This window comes from Triticum dicoccoides, chromosome 6A (assembly GCF_002162155.2).
Source record: "Triticum dicoccoides isolate Atlit2015 ecotype Zavitan chromosome 6A, WEW_v2.0, whole genome shotgun sequence".
Lineage (NCBI taxonomy): Eukaryota > Viridiplantae > Streptophyta > Magnoliopsida > Poales > Poaceae > Triticum > Triticum dicoccoides.
Window position 1 is genome coordinate 594,288,109 of NC_041390.1, and position 26,908 is coordinate 594,315,016.

The window sequence follows — 26,908 nt, forward strand, 5'->3', positions numbered from 1 at the left end:
GCATTTAACTTGTTGGCCTGCTTGAACACCCAGCATTCTCTGTTGGTGTGATTGGCTGGCTTGTCGGGGGTGCCATGGATTTGACACGAGCGATCCAGTATGCGATCCAGACTGGATGGAGCCGGAGTATTTCTTTTAAATGGCTTTTTCCGCTGACCGGATCTAGAGCCTCTGAATCCGGCATTAACTATCATATCTTCGGTGTTATCACCGTTATTGCGGCGCTTTGGTCTATTACGATGCTGCCTACCGTTAACATATTTGGTATCCGAGGTATCCGGATTCCTTGATGTGTTGTTGCTGCGAGCCAGCCAGTTTTCCTGCCCACGCAAAAGCGGGTCATGAGTGTCGTGAGGGCTGCCATAGGTTTCGGCTTCTCTTGGCCGAGGTGGCGGGCGAGCCACTCGTCGCGGATGTTATGCTTGAATGCCGCTAGGGCCTCTGCATCTGGACAGTCTACAATTTGATTTTTCTTAGTCAGGAACCGTGTCCAGAATTTTTTGGCCGATTCCCCTGGCTGCTGGGTTATGTGGCTCAAGTCATCAGCATCCGGTGGCCGCACATAAGTGCCCTGGAAGTTGTCAAGAAATGCGTCTTCCAGATCCTCCCAACTTAGAGCGGCGCCGCTGGCGTCGGCGCTTGGGTTGCTTCTTGGAGGGGTCATCCTCTACTGTCTCATCGCCATTGCCTTCTTTGGGGGTGTCCACCATGTATATATCATATGATGAGGTGCCGGTCCAGCGCACAGAGGGCGGTGGTTCCTGTTCGTCTCCGGCTTCGTCGTCCATACCGTCTAAGTCTTCGGAGTCAAAGTCGAGCATGTCGGTTAAGTCATCGACAGTGGCTACTAAGTGGGTGGTGGGTGGGCAGCGAATTTCTTCGTCGTCCGCATCCCATTCTAGCTGGACATAGTTCGACCAAGGTTCTCCTGACAGGGAGAGAGACCTTAATGAATTTAGCACATCTCCGAAAGGTGAGTGCTGAAAGATATCCGCGGAGGTGAAGTCCATGATCGGTGCCCCGTCGGATTCGACGAGCACGGATGTTGGCGGCTCGGAGTTCGTGGCCGGGGATAAACCCAGTGGTTCGGCAACGCGGATCTCGAAAGGGGTGAAGTCGGTATCTGGCTCTAACGCCACTGAGAGTGCGGCCTCCATGGCAGGGTCTATCCCTCCGCTCTCGGATGGCACGATTTGCTCCGGATTAATGGCCGGAGTAGCTGCGGATGCGATCCCTCGAACACTGTCTGACGGTAGAGTTACATCTTGCTCGTCGCGACTGTGCGGCGCGTCCGACATGGGCTCGAATCCGTCAAAGATCAAGTCTCCGTGGATGTCGGCCGTGTAGTTCAAGTTTCCAAATCTGGCCTGATGGCCAGGGGCATTGTCGGTGTCAAAACCGGCGTATCTCGGGTAGGGGGTCCTGAACTGTGCGTCTAAGGCGGATGGTAACAGGAGGCAGGGGACACGATGTTTTACCCAGGTTCGGGCCCTCTTGATGGAGGTAAAACCCTACGTCCTGCTTGATTATTCTTGATAATATGAGTAGTACAAGAGCTGATCTACCACGAGATCGGAGAGGCTAAACCCTAGAAGCTAGCCTATGGTATGATTGTCTGTTGTCCTACGGACTAAAACCCTCCGGTTTATATAGACACCGGAGGAGGCTAGGGTTACAGAAGGTCGGTTACAAAGGAGGAGATATGCATATCCGTATTGCCTAGCTTGCCTTCCATGCCAAGTAGAGTCCCATCCGGACACGGGACGATGTCTTCAATCTCGTGTCTTCATAGTCCAACAGTCCGGCCAAAGGATATAGTCCGGCTGTCCGGAGACCCCCTAATCCAGGACTCCCTCAGTAGCCCCTGAACCAGGATTCAATGATGATGAGTCCGGCGCGCAGTGTTGTCTTCGACATTGCAAGGCGGGTTCCTCCTCCTAATACACCACGGAAGAGTTTGAATACAAGGATAGTGTCCGACCCTGCAAAATAAGTTCCACATACCACCGTAGAGAGAATACTATTTCCACAAATCTAATCTGCTGACACGTTTTGGCAGCATGACATCACGCCACGGCCCGGTAATTATTTGAACCCTTTTTATTTAACCAGCCCCGCACATCACGCGAGGCGGTTTCTTGACACGTCTTGTCAAAGCAAAGATCATGTTCCCCTTATCACGGGATCCTCATCAATACAAACGTGGGTAACCCAATCGTGCCTGTTGGTATGGCTCCTAGATCTTAGGTAAGTCTCGAACGGCCACGAGGAGGACGCCTGATATTCATCCCCTTTATAAAGGGACAAGGCTTTTTCTTTTTTCCCTCACATGCTCAATCGAATCCTTCCCCTGCCTCGAGTTCTAACACCAAAAGCCCAGGTCAGGTGCTTCGGACCTTCAATCATGTCCAGATTCAGCCTTCAAGGCCAGTGGATGCCTTCCTCCGTCACGGAGGAGGACATCAAGAAGTTGAGGGAGGCTAGTTATCTAACCGCCAAAATTTTGCATAGGCTGCCCGCCCGAGGGAAGGTCGTCCCTACTCCCGAACCCAATGAGAGCGTTGTGTTCGTCTCCCACTTCCTCCGAGGACTAGGCCTCGCTCTGGATCCCTTTGTTAGGGGTCTTATGTTCTATTACGGGCTGGATTTTCACGATCTGGCCCCAGACTCCCTTCTTCACATCTCGTCATTTATTGTCGTTTGTGAAGCCTTCCTCCGCATTACCCCTCACTTCGGCCTGTGGCTCAAGACCTTCGATGTGAAGCCGAAGATGGTCGAGGGGCAGTACGCAGCGTGCGGAGGTGCTCTAATAAGCAAAATTGCTGACGCTCCATGGCCAAAGGGTTCCATTCCAGAGGTGTCCGGATTGTGGCAACGGGAGTGGTTTTACGTCACAGCTCCCCGAAGTGCCAAGTGGGTAGCTGCCCCCATCTTTTGCTCGGGCCCTCCACCACAACTGATGTCATGGATCAGCAGGGGGCTGAGCTAGGATCCAGCGAAGGACGTGCCAATACTGCAGAGCCATATCCGAGATCTCTTCGAGGGAGATTTCAGTCTGGTTATGGTAATGCAAGTTATGCGGGTTCGTCGAGTCCAGCCTTGCAAACGCCGGCCCCTCCGCATGTGGGAATTCAACCCGGAAGGACCACGCACTATTCAGAATTTCCTCGGCATGACGCATGAGCATATGTACAAATCGTTCTTCGGACCCCAAATAGAGTGTCCGGACACTACCGAGGACGTGGGCCTGAGCTGCAACCGCCCCGCTGCCCAAGCAAGTAATCCCATGGCTGAACACACTGTCCTTTTATTTATCATGACATCATTCTGAAGAATCGCTCTTTGACCAGGACTGGATAACAAAGGAGAAGATGACCCGGTGTTCAGCACCCCTTCCTGAAGGATTGGACAATCCGGTACTGGAAAAGATGCTCGAGCCAGCACATTGTCTAGTGCCCTCAAAGGAAGATGAAGGGGGAATAAGGAGGGCGAAAGCGGGCCTCCATCGCTACCTATTCCAATCGAGGGAATGAGTGCCTCCACGAGGGAGGATAACCAAGGGGAAGAATCTGACATTCTCTCTCCCCGGGGAAGGAAGATGACTACCTCTGAAGATCCGGAAACTAAGGTTTCCAAACAGGAGAAGAAATCTCCGCCAGAGGGTCCTGCCTCGGAGGGTATTCTTGCCGCACAATGTCCGCGCAGGGATCAGCCATCTACCGAGCAGTAAGTAATCAAAAAGTACTTAATAGTGAAGATATCCTACCTTACTTCCGAAGACAATAACTGATGCTTGTAAATTGTAGTCCGGATCGCAGCCCTTCTCGACAGAGTTCATCTTCGGGGGATCTTCTTCCGGAGATGATGGAGAGCGAAATGCCTCCCCCGGACTCCCCAGCTCAAGAAGCAGGCGACCTTGAAGTGTCGTCGCGAAGGGTATCTCCGGATCCAATATCGCCAGAGGATAACCCTTTGGCTGCCCGGCATCCCCAGTATCCGGCTCCTGAGGAGAGCGACAGCAAGGGTCCGTACTATGTGCGGTCGGACGTGCTGAAGGATCTTCTGGGGAAAGCTGCCGTCTCGGAAGCGCATCGTACGCTAATGGGTACGGTAATTGAAAGGATTTCATCCGCCGAAAGCGGTTTGCACGAAGCTTTTATGAGTCTGCTGAAAGGCTTCGAGGTACGTAAAATAATGTATGCCTTTAATAGTAATGCATACGTTAGGTATGCCCGTGCAGATGGTAGCCCCTGAGACTCTGGTTGTCATCGAGAACGGCGGCAAACAGAGGATCATAGTCCCAGGTAATAACCAGACCGCCTTTATGTGCAGGTCGTTGAAGCTCCAGTGGCTAGCCGGACTGATGGGTTTGCCAAACTAAAGAGGCAACTGGATGCGGCAGATGCCGACATCGTGCTTGTCAACAAGCGGCTTGACGAGGCACAGGGTGAGTGCTTTTTCTGGTGATCGTCACATAATAAGAGCATGATGATGCCAGTATCTTTAATATGTTGTGACTACAGATGGAGCGGCCACCGTGGAGACCCTTCGGGTGGAGCTTGCCCGAGCCAAGGAGCAAGCAAGGAGTAGCAATGCGGCCGCTTTACAAGCAGCCGAAGAGTTAAGGGACGAACAGGCCGCACATTGCGAGAGCAAAGAAAAAATTGCCAAGATGGCCGTGGAGTTAAAAGATGCTACTGACCGTTACTGGCTTCTTGAAGAGGAAAACCGGGCGAAGGCGACGGACCCGGAGAAGGCCCAGGTGGCTGCCAAGGAAGCCCGCTCCAAAATTAGAGCGACGAAGGAGGAGTTGAATCAAGCTGCAGATATCGTGTCTGGGAAGCCCTTCTTGTTGCGGACTAAGTTCGGAGATCCGAAGCATGCTTCTCTGGACCGGCTATAGAGTTCTGTGGACGCGTACATGGATTTGGCTGCAAGTGTTGCTGATGCAGCCGAGTACTTCAAGGATCAGAAAGGTCCCGAAGTGGAAAAGTTGTTCTGGTCACAGTTTCACGCTCCAGTCCGTCCGCTTCTGCTGAATGAGCGATTGACCGGTTGGGCCGAGCTCCATAGGTTGTCCGGACTTGCCATGAGGTCCGTTGTGGATCACCTGTGGCCGGGAGGGCCAAGGCCGAGTAGCTACTTTAGCTTAGTGCAACAATTCCTTGAAGTCGTGCCATGCATCGATGCTGTAAAGGGATCAGCGTGCATAGAAGGTGCGTGGATGGCCCTTGCCCATGTCAAAACATACTGGGCGGAGATGGAGGCCGCCACTGTTGCGGCACAGGGTTCGGCCATAGGCCGAGTGGCTGCCGAGCACTACTTTGAAGAAGTGCTTGAAGGCGCTCGTTCGATAGAGGCTCAGTGCTCAAAGAATATTATTTTCCAGCGACATGTAGTCCCATTGTACAAACAATGTTTTATTGAATTTATCAAGGTTGTATTTATACTTTGCCTGAAAGTGCTATGATGCCTCATGTGCGGCCGTTTATGTATATATGTATATAACCTGAAAGATGGTAGTCGTCGGCTTCAGCCTCCACGCATATAATGCGGGGGTATTCGCAGAATATGCATGTTCACACTTGATCCAATGTCTTGGTCCATTAAGGAGGTGATAGCGCAGCGAACTAGGCAACCGGACTATAATGCTTTAACACTTTCACTTAGCCAGAGGAGTTTGACAGTGGGGCTACTATATAGCCCCTAGTGGCTCCGCGCTCATCCGAATTCGGGGCGCGTACATGCCTAGCCAGGAAACGGCCCTTTGTTAAGGCGGAGGAATCCCGAAGATTCCGCTAGGTCATCGAGTGGTTGACCAGTCTCACGCTATATCATGACAGTCAGTTTTTGGCTTTCTCTATTGAGGTGCTCGTCCGGAAGAACCAAGGCACAATCGCAGTAGTTCTCCTGGTGCCGCCTTAGCCGATAGAGCAGAACGTAAGGCAGCAAAATACAGGAGCTGGGAAAACCCAATGTTTGACCAAAGACATGATTCGAAGCTGATGCATATAAGGCCAAACTCACGACACCGAACACTCCCTAAGGTATTCGGTCTTTATGATGTAAACCGGGCCTAAATAGTGCCCTTTGTAATAAGCCCCTGGTGTCCAGGTACGTGCAATATTCTGACGTGGCCACATGCCAATACGTCAGCATCCTTCTCAATTGTACTGAGAATCCAAGGGATGTGTATCAACAAGAGACAGTGAAAAAGGTTTACGCACGGTCTTAATCTAAAAAGAATCCTTGGAACGGGTCCCTGCTGCATGTCTGCGCCTGTGTCTCCGTTGTGCCATATTCTGGACGGGTGTAGCACGATGGTCATTTGTTTGCGCGCGTTGAGCCGCTTGTATTGTAATAGGGGTATAGCCATCAAACATATAGTTGCGCCGGACTCGTCCAACCGCGTCTGTGGTCTTAACAACCTGTCAGATGCTTTAGTTGGTGAGGCCGTTTAGTGTGTGGCTGCCAAGGCAGATGCACGGTCTTCTGCGCGCAAGGAGCACTCAGTATTTCCATTTACTGTAATGATGCCACGTGGACTGGGCATCTTAAGCATGAGAGAAGTGTAATGCGGTATTGCGTTAAAGCGAGCGAAAGCTTCGCGTCCGAGTAGTGCTTGATAGCCACTTTGGAACGGAGTGATGTGGAACGTTAAATTTTCGCTGCGGAAGTTATCGGGAAAGCCGAATATAACCTCTAGTAGCAGGCAGCCCGTGCGATGGGCCTCTGGGCCTAGCGTTACTCCTTTAAAGGTAGTATTGCTGCGGCTAATTTTTGTTGGGTCTATCCCCATTTTGCGGACTGTGTCTTGATATATCAGGTTTAAACTGCTGCCGCCATCCATTAGGACTCGTGTGAAGTGGTATCTGTCAATTATTGGGTCTAATACCAAGGCAGCCCATCCTGCACGTCGGATACTTGCCGAGTAATCCCGATGGTCAAAGGTGGTCGGTTGGGACGACCAGTGGCAGAACTCCGCGGTGATAGGCCCTAGGGCATGTGTCACTAGGAGTACCGCTTTGTTTCTCCCCTTTGTTACGTGTAACACGTTTACTGTTTTGACTTCTGGTGGGAATTTCTTCTGTTCCCCAGTGCTTTGCTTGCGAGGCTCGTCCTCGTCTTCGCTTGGTGTATCCTGCCCCTTATGTTCGGCGTTGAGCTTATCGGACTGCTTGAAAACCCAACATTCTCTATGGGTATGAATAGAAGGCTTATCGGGGGTGCTGTGGATCTGACATATTTTATCCAGAATCTTGTTTAGGATGGACAGTTCGTCTCTGTTGCCTTTGGAGGGCAGCTTTTGTTGACCTGGCCGAGAGCTTCTAAATCCGGCGATTACCGCCGTGCTCTTTGGGTTGTCTACTTTATTCCGGCGCTTGTTTTTGCTGCGTCGTGGTTTCCCGTTTTTGTCCCTGACTTCGGATGTACTGTGGTCGCTGGTGCTGCATCGGGCTAACCAGCTATCCTCGCTCGCGCAAAAGCAGGTCATGACGCTTGTTAATTCTGCCATTGTTCTCGGCTTTTCTTGGCCGAGGTGTCCGGCAAGCCATTCGTATCGAACGCTGTGCTTAAAAGCTGCTAAGGCTTCGGTGTTCGGGCAGTCGACTATTTGGTTCTTTTTAGTGAGGAACCTGTTCCAAAGCTTTCGTGCTGACTCTCCGGGCTGTTGAGTTATATGACTCAAATCGTCTACATCCGGTGGTCGGACATAGGTTCCTTGAAAATTTGCCCGAAAAGCGTCTTCAAGCTCTTCCCAACTTTCAATGGAGTTTTCGGGGAGGCTTTTAAGCCAGTGCCGAGCTGGCCCTTTGAGCTTGAGGGGTAAGTACTTGATGGCGTGGAGATCGTCCCCTCGAGCCATATGGATATGGAGGATGTAGTCCTCAATCCAGACCCCTGGGTCTGTCGTTCCGTCGCACGCCTCTAGGTTTACGGGTTTGAATCCCTCTGGAAATTCATGGTCCAGCACCTCATCGGTGAAACATAGGGTGTGTGCAGCACCCCTGTATTTGGGTGTGCCGTGGTGTTGGGATGTTTGTTGTGTTGCATTGCATGCTGGAGCGCGCATGCGTGGCCCGTAGATGGATCTGGTTGCGTTGTCCTTTTGATGCGAGCCCTCACGCGGATCTCGTACTGGCTTATGTGCGGCGTCGTTTGCCACTCTATGTTGGCCACGAGGTCGTCTATCCGACCGGATGGCCATTTTGTTTTTTGATTGTGGGGGATCTAAGGCCTCCTCATCGAATTCAGGTAGCAGCTTTCGCTTCGGGTAGCTCTTGGTGTGGTGATTACCGCCGTACTTCGCTTCAGTGTTGAGTACTCACTCCATCTGATTCTGAGTGTATCTTGTGCAGCCCTGAGCCTTTGCTTCTGCTTTTTCAGACTCCTCACAGTGGCAACAAGCCTTTTATGGGTATTCTGTTGCTCCGGGTGCCTGTCCGGTGTGATGTTATCCGGACTGTTATCTTCGACGGAGTCGGGTTGTTCGGTTTGATTCTCCGTGTTGACGTGGTCGGACGATGGTTCAATGCCGTGTTTGTCGTCCGCTGGCTCGCCTTGCTCTATCGCTGGGTTTATATGATCGCTGCTTCTTCTGAGGCGGGATTTGGAGCGGCGCTTACGCCACCGCTTTGACTGCTTCTTGAGGGAACAACCCTTCGTTGCGTCCTTCCGTTCTTCGTCGTCGTTTTCTTTGGGTGTGTCCACCATGTATACATCATATGATGAAGTGGGCGTCCAGTGCCCTATGGGCAGTGGTTCCTGTTCGTCTCCTGCATCGTCGTCCATACCATCGATGCCTTCGGAGTCGAAGTCGAGCATGTCGGTCAAATCGTCGACAGTGGTTACTAAGTGGGTGGTGGGTGGGCGGTGAATTTCTTTGTCATCCGCATCCCAATTCTGCTGGACATGGTTCGGCCAGGACTCTCCTGACAGGGAGAGAGACCTTAATGAGTTCGGTATGTCGCTGAAGGGCGAGTGCTGAAAGATATCCGCGGAGGTGAACTCCATGATTGGCGCCCAGTTGGATCCGATAGGCATGCGCGCAGGCGGTTAGGAGTCCGTGTCCGGGGAAGAATCCGGCAGTTTGGCGTCACGGCTCTCATGAAGGGTAATGTTGATACTCGTCTTGATCGCCGATGAGAGAGCGGCCTCCGCGGCCGGGTCTATCCACCCGTCACTGAATCACGCAATTGGCTCCGATTTGAGGGTCGGAGCAGTCGCCGGTGCGATCTCCCGAACACTGTCCGATGGTAGAGCTAAGTCGTGCTCATCGTGACCGTGCGGCGCACTCGGCAAGGGCTCGAATCCGTCGAAGATCAAGTCTTCGTGGATGTTGGCAGTGTAGTTCAAGTTTCCAAAACTAACCTGATAGCCAGGGGCGTAGCTCTCGACCTTCTCTAGATGGGCAAGCGAGTTGGCCCGCAGTGCGGAGCCGCTGAATACAAAGATTTGTCCGGGGAGAAAAGTCTCACCCTGGACTGCATCGTTATCGATGATCGAAGGAGCCATCAAGCCTAATGATGACGACATAGAGGAACTCTCAATGAAAGCACCAATGTCGGTGTCAAAACCGGCGGACTCGGGTAGGGGGTCCCGAACTATGCATCTAAGGCGGATGGTAACAGGAGGCAGGGGACACGATGTTTTACCCAGGTTCGGGCCCTCTTGATGGAGGTAAAACCCTACGTCCTGCTTGATTATTCTTGATAATGTGAGTAGTACAAGAGTTGATCTACCACGAGATCGGACAGGCTAAACCCTAGAAGCTAGCCTATGGTATGATTGTCTGTTGTCCTACGGACTAAAACCCTTTGGTTTATATAGACACCGGAGGAGGCTAGGGTTACACAAGGTCGGTTACAAAGGAGGAGATATGTATATCCGTATTGCCTAGCTTGCCTTCCACGCCAAGTAGAGTCCCATCCGGACACGGGACGAAGTCTTCAATCTCGTATCTTCATAGTCGAACAGTCCGGCCAAAGGATATAGTTCGGCTGTCCGGAGACCCCCTAATCCAAGACTCCCTCAGACCTAGCTCTCGATCTGCTCCAGATGGCCAAGCAAATTGGCCCGCAGTGCGAAGCCGCCGAATAGGAAGATCTGTCCGGGGAGGAAAGCCTCACCCTGGACCGCATCGCAAGCGATGATCGAAGGAGCCATCAAGCCTTATGGTGACGACACAGTGGAACTCTCAATGAAAGCACCAATGTCGGTGTCAAAACCGGCAGATCTCGGGTAGAGAGTCCCGAACTGTGCGTCTAAGGCGGATGGTAATAGGAGGCAGGGGACACGTTGTTTACCCAGGTTCGGGCCCTCTTGATGGAGGTAATACCCTACGTCCTGCTTGATTGTTCTTGATGATATGAGTATTACAAGAGTTGATCTACCATGAGATCAAAGAGGCTAAACCCTAGAAGCTAGCCTATGGTATGATTGTATGTTGTCCTACGGACTAAAACCCTCCGGTTTATATAGACACCAGAGCGGTCTAGGGTTACACAAGGTCGGTTACAAAGAAGGAGATATACATATCCGTATTGCCTAGCTTGCCTTCCACGCCAAGTAGAGTCCCATCCGGACACGGGACGAAGTCTCTTGTATCTTCATAGTCCAATAGTCCGGCCAAAGTATATAGTGCGGCTGTCCGGAGACCCCCTAATCCAGGACTCCCTCAAGAGCCAAAACCCTAATTCCACCCCCATAACTTCCTGTATCCATGAGATCCCATCTTGGGGCCTGTTCTGGAGCTCCGCCGGAGGGTGTATCCATCACAGAGGGCTTCTACATCAACACCATAGCCTCTCCGATGAAGTGTGATTAGTTTACCTCAGACCTTCGGGCCCATAGTTATTAGCTAGATGGCTTCTTCTCTCTTTTTGGATCTCAATACAATGTTCTCCCCCTCTTTTGTGGAGATCTATTCGACGTAATCTTCTTTTTGCGGTGTGTTTGTTGAGACCGATGAATAGTGGGTTTATGATCAAGATTATCTATGAACAATATTTGAATCTTCTCTGAATTCTTTTATGTATGATTGGTTATCTTTGGAAGTCTCTTCGAATTACCAGTTTGGTTTAGCCTACTAGATTGATCTTTCTTGCAATGGGAGAAGTGCTTAGCTTTGGGTTCAATCTTGTGGTGTCCTTTCCTAGTGACAGTAGGGGCAGCAAGGCACGTATTGTATTGGTTCCATCGAGGATAACAAGATGGGTTTTTTTTATCATATTGCAAGAATTTATCGCTCTACATCATGTCATCTTGCTTAAGGCGTTACTCTGTTTTCATGAACTTAATACTCTAGATGCATGCTGGATAGCGGTCGATGAGTGGAGTAATAGTAGTAGATGCAGGCAGGAGTCGGTCTACTTGTCTCGAACGTGATGCCTATATACATGATCATACCTAGATATTCTCATAACTATGCTCAATTCTGTCAATTGCTCAACAGTAATTCGTTCACCCACCGTAGAATACTTATGCTCTTGAGAGAAGCCACTAGTGAGACCTATGGCCCCCGGGTCTATCTTCGTCATATTAATCTTCCAATACTTAGTTATTTTCTTTGCTTTTATTTTACTTTGCATCTTTATCACAAAAATACCAAAAATATTATCTTATCATATCTATCAGATCTCACTCTCGTAAGTGACCGTGAAGGGATTGACAACCCCTTATCATGTTGGTTGCGAGGACTTATTTGTTTTGTGCAGGTACTAGGGACGTGCGCGCAACCTCCTACTGGATTGATACCTTGGTTCTCAAAAACTGAGGGAAATGCTTACGCTACTTTGCTGCATCATCCTTTCCTATTCGGGGAAATCCAACGCAGTGCTCAAGAGGTAGCACCCAACCTTTTTGTCTTCTCCACAACCACCATTCTATTCCACCTGTAGTGCTATATCCATGGCTCACGCTCATGTATTGCGTGAAGATTGAAAAGGTTTGAGAACACCAAAAGTATGAAACAATTGCTTGGCTTGTCATCGGGGTTGTGCATGATTTAAATACTTTGTATGGTGAAGATGGAGCATAGCCAAACTATATGATTTTGTAGGGACAGCTTTCTTTGGCCATGTTATTTTGAGAAGACATGATTAATTTGTTAGTATGCTTGAAGTATTATTATTTTTATGTCAATATTAAACTTTTTTTTTGAATCTTATGGATCTGAACATTCATGCCACAATAAAGAAAAATTACATGGATAAATATGTAGGTAGCATTCCACATCAAAAATTTTGTTTTTATCATTTACCTACTCGAGGACGAGCAGGAATTAAGCTTGGGGATGCTGATACGTCTCCAACGTATCTATAATTTTTTATTGTTCCATGCTATTATATTATCTGTTTTGGATGTTTATGGGCTTTATTATACACTTCTATATTATTTTTGGGACTAACCTATTAACCTAGAGCCAGTGCCAGTTTCTGTTTTTTCATTGTTTTTAAGTATCGCAGAAAAGGAAAATCAAACGAAGTGCAATTGACCTGAAACTTCACGGAGATCATTTTTGGACCAGAAGAAGCCCATGGAGTACTGGAGGTGGGCCAGAAGAGTCCCGAGGCCACCACGAGGGTGGGTGCACGCCCTACCCCCTAGGCGCGCCCCCCTGCCTCGTGGCTGCCTTGTGGCCCCCTGACTAACTTATTTCGCCTATATATATCAATATACCCTAGAGACATTGCAGAACAGAATAGATCGAGAGTTCCGCCGCTAGAAGCCTCCGTAGCCACTGAAAACCAATCTAGACCCGTTCCAGCAACCTGCCGGAGGGGGGATCCCTCTCCGGTGGCCATCTTCATCATCCCGGCGCTCTCCATGACGAGGAGGGAGTAGTTCTCCCTCGGGCATGAGGGTATGTACCAGTAGCTATGTGTTTGATCTCTCTCACTCTCTCTCCCTCCCTCTCTTGTGTTCTTGAGGTGGTACGATCTTGATGTGTCGCGAGCTTTGCTATTATAGTTGGATCTTATGATGTTTCTCCCCCTCTACACTCTTGTGATGAATTGAGTTTTCCCTTTGAAGTTGTATTATCAGATTGAGTCTTTAAGGATTTGAGAACACTTGATGTATGTCTTGCATCTGCTTATCTGTGGTAACAATGGGATATCACGTGATCCACTTGATGTATGTTTTGGTGATCAACTTGCGAGTTCCCTCGTGAACTCATGTATAGGGGTTGGCACACGTTTTCATCTTGACTCTCCGGTAGAAACTTTGGGGCACTCTTTGAAGTTCTTTGTGTTGGTTGAACCGATGAATCTGAGATTGTGTGATGCATATCGTATAATCATACCTACGGATACTTGAGATGACATTCGAGTATCTAGGTGACATTAGGGTTTTGGTTGATTTGTGTCTTAAGGTGTTATTCTAGTACGAACTCTATGATAGATTGAACGGAAATAATAACTTTGAGGTAGTTTCGTACCCTACCATAATCTCTTCGTTTGTTCTCCGCTATTAGTGACTTTGGGGTGACTCTTTGTTGCATGTTGAGGGATAGTTATATGATCCAATTATGTTATTATTGTTGAGAGAACTTGCACTAGTGAAAGTATGAACCATGGGCCTTGTTTACTAGCATTGCAATACCGTTTGTGCTCACTTTTATCATTAGTTACCTTGCTGTTTTTATATTTTCAGATTACAAAAACATATATCTACCATCCGTATTGCATTTGTATCACCATCTCTTCGCCGAACTAGTGCACCTATACAATTTACCATTGTATTGGGTGTGTTGGGGACATAAGAGATTCTTTGTTATTTGGTTGCAGGGTTGCTTGAGAGAGACAATCTTCATCCTACACCTCCCGCGGATTGACAAACCTTAGGTCATCCACTTGAGGGAAATTTGTTGTTGTCCTACAAACCTCTACACTTGGAAGCCCAACAACGTCTACAAGGAGAAGGTTGTGTAGTAGACATCAGGATGCACAAGTAGTATCTCTACTTAGTGCGGAATTTTTGGCTAGCAAAGATAGGGGGCAAGCACCACATGTTGAAGGATCTATGACAATATGACTTCTATGTGAATATGAACAAACATAAACAATTACTTTGTCGTCCTTGTCCAACATCAACAATTTTGGCATATAATATTTTTATGGGGGCTAACAATCACAAAATATTTCTAGGATAGTGTATTTTCATGTGAAAGTTCTCTTCCTTATACTAATTATTTGTGAATTACTTGTATGACCAATATTGCGATTGTCAAGCCTCAAAAGATTTCACTTTCTAAAGCCAATGTGAAGCTACCACTATGCATGATATGATTCCAACTTCATAATATTCAATTCATTCAACAATTTTACTCATAGGATATAAGTGAAGCATAAGAGTAAATGACAAACTACTCGAAAAAGATGTAAGTGAAGATCATGCGAGTAGCTAAATAAATAGGTAGCTATTTGAGGACTCTCTCTTATTAAAAACTTTTAGATCTAAGTAATTTATTAAAAAAGCAAGAAAACACTCAAAAAAAGATCGAACTAAATTTTTATTCAACTGGATCAAAAGATAACTAAAGATCGAACTAAGATAAATAAAGGCAACAGACGGTGGTGGTGGTGATACGATATTGGGGCACCTCCCCCAAGTTTGGCACAAGCCAAGGGGAGTGCCCATACCCGATACTCAAGTATCCTTTGGTGTCTCTACGCAACTTTATTCTTGTGGTGGTGGCGATTGATGTCTACTACGCAACTTTATTCTTGTAGACATGTGTTGGGCCTCCAAGCGCAGAGTTTTGTAGGACAGTAGCATTTTTCCCTCAAGTGGATGACCTAAGGTTTATGAATCCGTGAGAGGTGTAGGATGAAGGTGGTCTCTCTCAAACGACCCTGCAACCAAATACAAGAAATCTCTTGTGTCCCCTATGATACATCTCCAACGTATCTATAATTTTTGATTGCTCCGTGCTATATTATCTACTATTTTGGACATTATTGGGCTTTATTATTCACTTTTATATTATTTTTGGGACTAACCTATTAACCGGAGGCCCAGCCCAGAATTGCTGTTTTTGCCTATTTTAGGGTTCTGAAGAAAAGGAATATCAAATGAAGTCCAAACGGAATGAAACCTTCGGGAACGTGATTTTCTCACCGAACATGATCCAGGAGACTTGGACCCTATGCCAAGAAACAAAGGAGGGGGCCACGAGGTAGGGGGCGCACCTACCCCCCCCCCCCCCAGGCACGCCCTCCACCCTCGTGGGCCCCCTGTTGCTCCAGCGATGTACTCCTTCCTCCAATATATACCTATGTACCCCCAAACGATCAGATACGGAGCCAAAACCCTAATTCTACTGCCATAACTTCCTATATCCATGAGATCCCATCTTGGGGCATGTTCCGAAGCTCCATCGGAGGGGGTATCCATCACGGAGGGCTTCTACATCAACACCATAGACTCTCCGATGAAGTGTGAGTAGTTTACCTCAGACCTTCGGTTCCATAGTTATTAGCTAGATGGCTTCTTCTCTCTTTTTGGATCTCAATACAATGTTCTCCCCCTCTCTTGTGGAGATCTATTCGATGTAATCTTCTTTTTGCGGTGTGTTTGTTGAGACTGATGAATTGTGGGTTTATGATCAAGATTATCTATGAACAATATTTGAATCTTCTCTGAATTCTTTTATGTATGATTGGTTATCTTTGCAAGTCTCTTTGAATTATCAGTTTGGTTTGGCCTACTAGATTGATCTTTCTTGCAATGAGAGAAGTGCTTAGCTTTGGGTTCAATCTTTCGGCGTCCTTTCCAAGTGACAGTAGGGGCAGCAAGGCACGTATTGTATTGTTGCCATCGAGGATAACAATATGGTGTTTTTTATCATATTGCATGAATTTATCCATCTACATCATGTCATCTTTCTTAAGGTGTTACTCTATTTTCATGAACTTAATACTCTAGATGCATGCTGGATAGCGGTCGACGAGTGGAGTAATAGTAGTAGATGCAGGCAGGAGTCGGTCTACTTGTCTCGGACGTGATGCCTATATACATGATCATACATAGATATTCTCATAACTATGCTCAATTCTGTCAATTGCTCAACAATAATTCGTTCACCCACCGTAGAATACTTATGCTCTTGAGAGAAGCCACTAGTGAAACCTATGGCCCCCGGGTCTATCTTTATCATATTAATCTTCCAATACTTAGTTATTTCCTTTGCTTTTTTACTTTGCTTTTATTTTACTTTGCATCTTTATCAAAAAAATACCCAAAATATTATCTTATCATATCTATCAGATCTCACTCTCGTAAGTGACCGTGAAGGGATTGACAACCCCTTATCGCGTTGGTTGCGAGGAGTTATTTGTTTTGTGCAAGTACTAGGGACGCGCGCGCAACCTCCTAGTGGATTGATACCTTGGTTCTCAAAAACTGAGGGAAATACTTACGCTACTTTGCTGCATCATCCTTTCCTCTTCGGGGAAATCCAACGCAGTGCTCAAGAGGTAGCACCCAACACACTCAATACAATGGCAAATTGTATAGGAGCACTAGTTCGGCGAAGAGATGGTGATAAAATTGTAATATTGACGGTAGGAATATATTTTTAATATCTGAATAAATAAAAACAACAAGGTAGCAAATAGTAAACGGGCACAAAAACAGCATTGCAATGCTTAAAACAAGGCCTAGAGTTCGTACTTTCGCTAGTGTAATCTCTCAACAATGCTAACATAGTTGGATCATATGATTATCCCTCAAAGTGCAATGAATAATCCCTCCCGAGTTCCTATTAGCGGAGAACAAAAGATAGGAATTGTTTGTAGGGTACGAAGCCATCTCAAAGCTATTCTTCCCGCTCGATCTATTCAAGAGTTCATACTAAAATAACGCAAAGCTATTTTTTCCGTTTGAGCTATCCTAGAGTTCGTACTAGAATAACACCAAAGCATATTCATATTCATAATACTCAATCCACACAAAGAACTATAAAGAGACCCCAAAGTTTCCTTTGGAGAAAAATGTGCATCAACCCCTATGCATAGATTACCCCAATATCACCGCGGGAATCCGCGAGTTGAATGCCAAGACACATATCAAGTGAATCAATATGATACCCCAATTGTCACCTCAAGTATTCATACCGCAAGATATATATCATGTGTTCTCATCTCTGAATATTCAATCCAACAAGACAAAACTTCAAAGGGTAAAGATTCTCATCATAACAAGAGTATAGAGGGGAGAAACATCATATGATCCGACTATATTAACGAAGCCCATGATATAGATCACGAGAGAGAGAGATTAAACACATAGCTACTAGTACAAACCCTCAACCCTGAGGGTGGACTACTCCCTCGTCATCGTGGTGGCCGCCAGGATGATGAAGATGGCCACCGGAGATGATTCCCCCCTCCGACAGGGTGCCGGAACGGGGTCTAGATTGGTTTTCACGGACACAGAGACCTTGCGGCGTCGGAACTTCTGATCTAGGTTAACCCCGAAGGGTTTCAGAATATTTGGGAATTTATAGTGCAAAGAGGGGGTGCGGGAGGCCACCGAGGTGGGCACAACACACCTGGGCACGCCAAGGGGGCGTGGCGCACCCTGGTGGGTTGTGCCCCCCTCAGGGCACCCCCCCAAGTGCTTCTCTAGCTCAATGGGTGTCTCCTGGCCCATAAAAAATCTCTGTGGAGTTTCGCAGTGTTTGGACACCGTTTGATATCGATTTCCTGCGATGTAAAAAAAGCAAAAAACAGCAACTCGCACTGGGCACTGGGTCAATAGATTAGTCCCAAAAATGATATAAATTTGCTATAAAATGGTTGTAAAACAGCCAAGAATGATAAAACAATAGCATGAATACTTAATAAATTATAGATACGTTGGAGACGTATCAGCGGTGATGAGGTAGTAGCAATTTCATCCTCCCTTTTCTCCAGCTTGCGTGGGAAGGTAAAATTTCCATCCTCAACTCATCGTTCTCTGTCTCAAGCTTTATTATCCTCTTGCATAATGCCTCCTTGCTTTCTTTCTTGAAATGAGGAGGTACTAGTTCATCTTCATCTTCCTCATCGGTGAACCATATATAGGGATATGTGTCCTTAAAGATATTTTTATCCAAAGGCTGATAAGAAACTGGGAAATCCTCCTCTAAATCTTGAGACGACATATTTTTTAGATATGTCAAGAAAACGGCAAGAAAGAAGAACAGAGTCAATAGATTCGGGGGGTATATAAAGATTTTTTATCTTGGGAAACAAGCAAACGGGAGAAAATGAAGTGCGGAAGGTAACCGACGTGGGCACAACCCAGGCGCGCCCTGGTGTCTTGTGCTCACCAAGGCTGCCTTCCTGGCTGTTTCTTATTTTCCTAATTTTTGTATTATTCCAAAACTGACAAAAAATATTTTTGCGAATTTTCCGGAGTCTGTTTACTTACCGTATCACGTGCCTCCTCTTTTTGACGATTCTGGAGTGTTTCGGAAGGTTTCTTTTATATGTTCCTCCAGTGTCATAGTTTGGATAATATTGCTTTCAACATTAATAGGCATACCAGAGATATAACGTTTTATTCTTTGCCCATTGACAACCTTTGGGTTAGTACCTTCGACCTTATTTATTTTGATAGCTCCAGGATGGTAAACTTCTTTGATAACATAAGGTCCTTCCCATTTGGAGAGAAGTTTTCCTGCAAAGAATCTGAAACGAGAGTTGTACAAAAGGACATATTCTCCAACTTTGAACTCACGCTTTTGGATTCTTTTGTCATGCCACCTTTTAACCTTTTCTTCAAATAACTTGGCATTTTCATAAGCTTGGGTTCTCCATTCATCTAATGAGCTAATATCAAATAACCTCTTTTCAGCGGCAAGTTTGAAATCATAGTTGAGTTCTTTAATTGCCCAATATGCTTTATGTTCTAACTCAAGAGGCAAATGACAAGCTTTTCATAAACCATTTTATAAGGAGACATACCCATAGGATTTTTATAAGCTATTATATAAGCCCAAAGTGCATCATCTAATTTCTCAGACCAATTCTTTCGGGGCCTATTGATATTTTTTATTAAATTAATTTTATTTCTATATTGCTAAGTTCAACTTGACTACTAGACTGAGGGTGATAAGATGATGCAATTCTATGGTTAAAGTGTGAACCACCATCAGTCATTAAATATCTAGGGACTCCAAGCCTTGGGAAAATAACTTCCTTGAGCATTTTAATAGAGGTGTTGTGATCAACACTACTAGTTCGATTAGCTTCTACCCACTTAGTAACATAATCAAAAGCAACCAAAATATGTGTAGACCCATTAGAGCAACAAAAAGGTCCCATATAATCAAAACCAGAAACATCAAATGGTTCAACGACAAGTGAATAATTCATAGGCATTTCTTGACGCTTATCGATATTACTAATTCTTTTACATTCACCACAAGATAAAACAAGCTTATGGGCATCCTTGAAGAGAGTAGGCCAATAAAAACCAAATTGCAATACCTTGTGAGCAGTTCTATCTCTCGCATGATGTCCTCCATAAGCTTCAGAGTGACATTTCTTTAAGATTTGTCCCTATTCATGCTCAGGTACACAATGTCTAATAATACCATCTCCTCCTTCTTTATAAAGATGTGGGTCATCCCAAAAGTAATGTCTTAAATCATAGAATAATTTTTTTTCTTTTGTTGGTATGTGAAACTAAGTGGTATGTATTTTGCAACAATATAATTAGCATAGTCAGCATACCAAGGAGTGTTATGAGAAACATTTATTGCAGCTATTTGTTCATCAGGGGACATATCATTAATAGGTTGTGGGTCATCAAGAATATTTTCTAACCTAGACAAGATATCAACTATGGGGTTCTCAGCTCCTTTCCTATCAGTGATATATAAATCAAATTCTTGTAACAAGAGAACCCACCTAATGAGTCTAGGTTTAGTATCCTTTTTCATAAGATTTTTTATAACAGCATGATCAGTGTGAATAGTCACTTTAGAATCAACAATATAAGATCTGAATTTATCACACGCAAATACAACTGTTAGAAATTCTTTTTCAGTAGTAGCATAATTTCGTTGAGCACTGTCTAGAGTTTTACTAGAATAATGGATAAAATTTAGTTTTTTATCAACTCTTTGTCCTAGAATAGCACCAACAGCATAATCACTAGCATCACACATAATTTTCAAAAGGCAAGTTCCAATTAGGCGGTTGTACTATAGGTGTAGAAGATAAGGCTTTCTTAAGTGTTTCAAAGGCTTCTATACAATCATCATAAAAACAAATGGAATATCCTTTTGTAAAAGATTTGTAAGAGGCCTAGAAATTTTAGAGTTCTTTAATAAACCTCCTATAGAAACCAGCATGATCAAGGAAACTACAAATACCTTTAATATCTTTAGGACATGCCATTTTCTCAATTGCATCAACTTTAGCTTTATCCACCTCAATACCTCGTTCAGAAATTTTATGTCCCAAGACAATACCTTCATTAACCATAAAGTGGCACTTCTCTCAATTCAAGACAAGATTAGTTTGCTCACATCTCTGCAAAACTCGATCAAGGTTGCTTAAGCAATCATCAAAAGAAGTTCCATAAACAGAAAAGTCATCCATGAAAACCTCAACAATATTTTCACAAAGATCAGAGAATATAGCAGTCATACATCTTTGAAAGGTAGCAGGTGCATTGCATAAGCCAAAAGGCATACTTCCATAAGCATAAGTTCCAAAAGGACAAGTAAAGGTGGTTTTCACTTGACCCGGTTATGAAACAGGTATTTGAGAAAAACCAGAATATCCATCAAGAAAACAAAAGTGTGTGTGTGCTTTGATAATCTTTTTAACATTTGATCAATAAAAGGCAAAGGGTAATGATCTTGTCTAGTTGCTTTATTTAATTTTCTAAAATCAATTAGCATTCTATAGCAAGTGAAAATTCTTTGTGGAATAAGTTCATTTTTATCATTAGGAACAACAGTAATACCTCCTTTCTTAGGGACACAACGAACGGGACTTACCCATCTACTATCAGCTATGGGATAGATTATAACTGCTTCAAGAAGCTTTAATATTTCAGTTCTTACCACTTCTTTCATTTTCGGATTCAGCCGTCTTTGGTGATCAACAATGGGTTTAGCATCAGGTTCCATATTAATCTTGTGCTGACATAGAGTGAGACTAATGCCCTTAAGATCATCAAGAGTATATCCAATAGCACCTCAGTGCTTCTTCAGAATTTTCAATAATCTTTCTTCTTCATGTTCTGAAAGTTTAGCACTAATAATAACAGGATATATCTTTTTCCCATCAAGATAAGCATATTTCAAAGTGTCTGGCAATTGTTTCAATTCAAACACAGGGTCACCCTTAGGTGGAGCAGGACCTCCTAGAGTTTCATTAGGCAAATTGTGTTTAAGCAGAGGCCTTTGTTCAAAGAATATTTCATCTATTTCATGCATATGCATATCGTTTTCGTGGTCTAGCAAATATTGTTCTAGTGGATTAGTAGGAGTCATGGCAATAGAAGCAAGACCAATTATTTCATCCTTATTAGGTAATTCTTTCTTATGATGCTTTCTACTAAACTTAGAAAAATTAAACTCATGAGACTCATCACTGAAACTAACACCGACGGTTTGTTTATGACAATATATTTTAGTATTAACGGTGTTCAAGAAATGTCTACCAAAGATAATGGGACAAAAGTCATCTTGTGGGGAACCAAGAACAAGAAAATTAGTAAGATATTTTATTTTCCCACACAAGACTTCAACATCTCTAACAATCCCAAGTGGTGTGATGGTATCTCTATTAGCAAGTTTAATAGTAACATCTATGTCTTCTATTTCAGCAGGTGATATATCATTCATAATTTCTTGGTATAAATAAAAGGAATAGCACTCATGCTAGCACCTAAATCACATAAACCATGATAATGGTGATCTCCTATTTTAACTGAGACAACAGGCATGCCAACAACATGTCCATGTTTATCTTTTTCATCGGGTTTGGCAATTCTAGCAGCTTCGTCACAGAAGTAAATAACATGCCCATCAATGTTTTCTACCAAGAGATCTTTAACCATAGCAACACTAGGTTCTACTTTGATTTGTTCAGCAGGTTTAGGTGCTCTAATATTACTTTTATTGACCACGGTTGAAACCTTAACATGTTCTTTTATCTTAACAAGGAAAGGTGGTCTTCCAATATAAGCAGTAGGAACAATTGGATCAACATTGTAAATAATAGTTTCATATTTAGCTATGACCGGTTCTTTAATTTCTTCTTTAATAGGGGGATGATATTTAAACCACTTCTCTTTAGGGAGATTGACATGGGTAGCAAATGATTCACAAAAAGATGCTACTATCTCAGAGTCAAGTCCATATTTAGTGCTAAACTTGTGAAAAACATCGGTATTCATAAAAGATTTAACACAATCAAACTTAAGCTTAATACCTAACTCTTTACCTTCATCAAGTTCCCAATCTTCAGAGTTGCATTCAATTCTTTCTAAAATATCCCACCTAAATTCAATAGTCTTATTCATAAAAGAACCAGTACAAGAAGTATCGAGCACAAATTGATCATCACGAGAAAGCCGAGCATAAAAATTCTGAATGATAATTTCTCTTGAGATCTCATGATTGGGGCATGAATATAACATTGAATTGAGCCTCCCCCGAGCTATAGCAATACTTTCTCCTTCAATAGGCCAAGAATTATATGTATAATTCCGATCACGATGAACTAGATGCATAGGATAAATTTTTTGGTGAAATTCCAGTTCCAAGGTTCAATATCATCGCATAGCCTATACCATGCCAATGCTTTTCCCATAAAAGATAAAGGGAAAACCTTGTTCTTAGCTTCATCTCCGGGTAAACTTGCAACCTTAAATAATCCACAAATTTCATCGATATATATCAAGTGCATATCAAGATGTTCGATTCCATCTCCTGCATAAGGATTAGATAGCATTTTTTCTATCATACCCGAAGGAATTTCATAACCAATATTTTTAGTAGGTGCAGTAGGTTGAGGGGCAACTAATTGTGGTACCGATCGAGGTGAAGATACCCCGAACAAACCCCTCAAAGGATTGTTCTCCATAGTAACAAGTGACAATAAATTTCAGCATGTAATAATAATTTTTCCTTACCAATTTCCACTTACCAAGCGCGCTTCGCTCCCCGGCAACGGCGCCAGAAAAGAGCCTTGATTACCCACAAGTATAGGGGATCAACCATAGTCCTTTCGATAAGTAAGAGTGTCAAACCCAACAAGGAGCAGAAGGAAATGACAAGTGATTTTCAGCAAGGTATTCTCTGCAAACACTGAAATTACAAGTAACGAGTAGTTTGGTAGCAAGGTAATTTGTAACGATCAAGTAACAGTAACGGTAAATAATATGCAGCAAGGTAGCCCAATCCTTTTGTGGCAAAGGACAGGCCAAAACGGTCTCTTATGATAAGCAAAGCATTCTTCAGGGTACACGGGAATTTCATCTAGTCACTTTCATCATGTTGGTTTGATTCATATTCACTACTTTGATAATTTGATATGTGGGTGGACCGGTGCTTAGGTGTTGTTCTTACTAGAACAAACCTCCTACTTATGACTAACCCCCTCGCAAGCATCCGCAACTACGATAAAAGTATTAAGATAAAATCTAACCATAGCATTAAACTTTTGGATCATAATCGGTCCCTTCAGAAGTAGCGCATAGACTAGGGTTTAATATTCTGTCACTCTAGGAACCCATCATCTAATAACTACTACACAATGCATTCCCTTAGGCCCAAATATGTTGAAGTGTCATGTAGTCCATGTTCACATGACACCACTAAGGGAATCACAACATACATGCCATGAAAATATCAAACACATATCAAGTTCACATGATTACTTGCAAAAAGATTTCTCCCACGACCTCAAGAACAAAAGTAACTACTCACAAATGATAATCATGCTCATGATCAGGGGGTATTAAATAGCATAATGGATCTGAACATATAATCTTCCACCAAATAAACCATATAGTAATTAACTACAAGATGTAATCAACACTACTAGTCACCCACAAGCACCAATCTAAGATTCCGGTACAAAGATTGAACACAAGAGATGAACTAGGGTTTGAGAGGAGATGGTGCTGTTGAAGATGTTGATGGATATTTCCGTCCCCAAGATGAGAGAGTTGTTGGTGACGATGATGACGATGGTTTCCCCCTCCGGGAAGGAAGTTCCCCCGGCGGAATCGCTCCGCCGGAGGGCAAAAGTGCTCCTGCCCAAGTTCCGCCTTGAGACGGCGGCGCTTCGTACCGAAATCCCTCTCCTTATTTGTTTTTCTAGGTCAAAATGACTTATATACCAGAAGAGGGGCACCGGAGGTGGGCCGAGGAGAGCACAACCCACCAGGGCGCGCATGGGGTCCCTGGCGTGCCCAGGTGGGTTTTGCCCACCTGGTGGGCCCCCTCTGGTACTTATTTGCTCCATTATTCATCTTATATTGCAAAATAATTCTCCGGAAATTTTCAGCTCATTTGGAGTTGTGCAAAACAGGTGGCCTGACATAGCTTTTTCAGGTCCAGAATTCCAGCTACCGTTATTCTCCCTTTTGTGTCAACCTTGCATATTATGAGGGAAAAGGTATTAGAATTACTCCCAAAGGCATTATTATGCATAAAAACATAGTAAATAATAGTAGGTAAAAATGATGCAAAATGGACGTATCACATGATGATGTTGCGGTCTTGGCAGCCATAGCCGCCCCTTCTAGGGGTGTCATATCCCGGCGAACCTGCAGGCGAGGCATTGTAGAACCCGCCTTAGATACCCGTGTGCCGCAATCGCTAAAAAAAGCTTCAAACTCTAGATGAAAAGCTTCAACCAGATATACACAAAGCTGCAAGCGTTCAGTGCTATCGAGGAAAGCTACAACCGTCTATAGAAAATGCTACAACCTTCGATGAAAAAAGCTTCAAACGAACAATAGAGGAAGCTTTCACCCAGGCGTTGCTCAAAAAGAAAAAATTCTACTGTAGAGGGAAAAAGCTTCTACCGTAGAGGGAAAAAGCTTCTATCGTAGAGGGAAAAAGCTTCTACCGTAGAGGGAAAAAGCTTCAACCATTGATAGAAAAAGCTACAACCAGTCTCTGTAGAATCAGAGAACTTGCAACTGTTTGACAGAGAAAGCTTGAATCGTATGTGCGAAAAAGCTTCATCCCAGTACTTGCTTTTGCTTCGACAGGTGGATGATTTTGCTGCTACTGGCGGCAACCCGAGGAGAGGTGCATCTATTTTTTGAGCTCGCTGTCGAGGCGCTGTGTCCGGTGAACCGTCGCCACCAGAGCATGGTCGTCATGCACTAGAACTGCAAGCGGTGCCACCGGAGCTACAAGGCTGCAACCATGGGCGCACGTTGCTGCATCCACGGAGGTGACACACGCATGAAGGCGCCATAGATGAGGACGGCGACCAGTGGCGAGGGTGGTGACCGGAGGTAACCAGCGGTGAGGGAAGACGAGGAGGCGAGGCGGTCGGCACGTGTGTGGGTGTTGGCGCGTGTGAGGCGGTCCTCTCCCTTTCCCGTGTGGGAGGTTGAAGATGGGAGGTTGGGGACGATAGAGAAAGGGATATGATGGCTCGGGGGGCTAGATCTGACGGGCAGGCTGCGACTGGCCCAAATTTGGGCCGGTGGACCAACGGAAATCACTGCCCTGAAAAACGTTTAGCATCTACACGCCGATCGAACGCTTCGGTCGGTCATCTTCTCGTACGCGCTTGTATTCATCTCTTTTCCCCAATCTCGCGCAGGTGTCGCTGAAGGCCACGAGGCGGAGCTCATCACAGTCGGTCTCCGTCCCAGGTGCCAACTCCTTGCAGGCCTCGGCTACGGCCGTGAGCGGCTGCTCCATCCCCTGCCGCATGGCCACCATGGCCGCCGCTATCACACATCTGCTCGGAACTTGCGTCGGTGATCCTAGTAGCTGTGGAGCGACCACGGTGGCGCCATGCACGCCATTTTTTTGCTACGAGCGAGTGTTGTTTGGGGAGTGCGCGACGATGTTGCGGTCCTGGCACCCATGACCGCCGCTGTCGGGGGCGCCGTATCCCGACAAACCTCCATGCAAGGCATTGTAGAACCCGCCTCGGACCCCCGTGTGCTGCAACAGCTAAAAAAGCTTCAAACTCTAGATGAAAAGCTTCAACCGGATATACAGAAAGCTGCAAGCGTTCAACGCTATCGAGGAAAGCTACAACCGTCTACAGAAAATGCTACAACCTTTGATGAAAAATCTTCAACCGAACGATAGAGGAAGCTTTCACCCAGGCGTTGCTCAAAACAAAAAAAGTTTCAATCGTTTATAGAAAAGCTTCTACCATAGAGGTAAAAAGCTTCAACCTTTGAGAGAGAAAGCTACAACCGGATTCTGCAGAATCAAAGAAGTTGCAACCATTTGCCTGAGAAAGCTAGAATCGTATGTGCGAAAAGCTTCAACCCGGTACTTGTTATTGCTTCGATGGGTGGATAATTTTGCTGCTACCGGCGGCAACCCAAGGAGAGATGCATCTTTTTTGTGAGCTCGTCGTTGGGGCGCTGTGTCCGGTGAACCGTCGCCACCAGAGCGTGGCCGTCATGCACTAGAATTGTGAGCGATTGATACGTCTCCAACGTATCTATAATTTTTGATTGCTCCATGCTATATTATCTACTGTTTTGGGCAATATTGGGCTTTATTTTCCACTTTTATATTATTTTTGGGACTAACCTATTAACCGAAGGCCCAGCCCAGATTTGCTGTTTTATGCCTATTTCAGTGTTTCGAGGAAAAGGAATATCAAACGGAGTCAAAACGGAACGAGATCAACTAGAGAAGTTATTTTTGGAAGGAAACCTACCGGATAGACTTGGACCC